A 788-nucleotide genomic window follows, 5' to 3' on the forward strand; every position below is an offset into this window, starting at 1 on the left:
GCCTCAGCCTCCCAAAGTGCTGGGATTACAGGCGTGAGCCACCGCCCCCGGCCAGGAACCAAACTCTTAATAAACATTTCCCATGAGGCTCTGGTGCCCAGAGGATTTGCCTTAATTTTTTGACTGCTTACCACCCCTAGTGGTCCCAGTGGCAGCGGTACCCTGGTCTGGCAAACCAAAACTCCTGCTGGGCCCACCCTGACCTTGGCTGTCTTCTTGGGAGTGAACAGATGTTGACATTAGTGGTGGACATGCCCGTTTCAGCCAAACCTTGGGCACTGCCTGTGATTGGCCAGTGGGTTGCCTGACGTTGACCGCTCTTCTCAAAACTTGCCTTGCATCCAGCAGCGGTGCTACGCTGTCCTGTCCTGGTTTTTCTCATACTGTCTTCTGCTGGTCCTCTTTCTCCACCCCTAAACTAGACCTTCTACTTTGCCACTCTGGGTGTGTTTATTCATGGTTATGGCTATAGCTAAGCTGATAAGACCTAATTGCTCTAGCCACTTCTCTTTCCTGAGTTCCAGACCTGGAGAATCACCACTATTCTTGTGGCAAGAGGAGAGATCATGTCACTCTCAAATATCCCCAAGTGGTACCTTCCCCCAGCTCCTCCAGGGGCTCCACACTGTGGGCTCTGCTCTCTGCCTCTGTCTTCCCATAGTCCCCTCTCTGCTCTAAGCCCATACCCAGCTGTTATGCACTCCTGTCCCCCGTCCCACCCCCAACTCATATACCTACTCTAGGGTCTTCTTGCAACCCTCATCCTTCAGGTCACTTTCCCCGGAAAG

The sequence above is a fragment of the Colobus angolensis genome, unplaced genomic scaffold, assembly GCF_000951035.1.
Source record: "Colobus angolensis palliatus isolate OR3802 unplaced genomic scaffold, Cang.pa_1.0 Scaffold128, whole genome shotgun sequence".
Taxonomy (NCBI): domain Eukaryota; kingdom Metazoa; phylum Chordata; class Mammalia; order Primates; family Cercopithecidae; genus Colobus; species Colobus angolensis.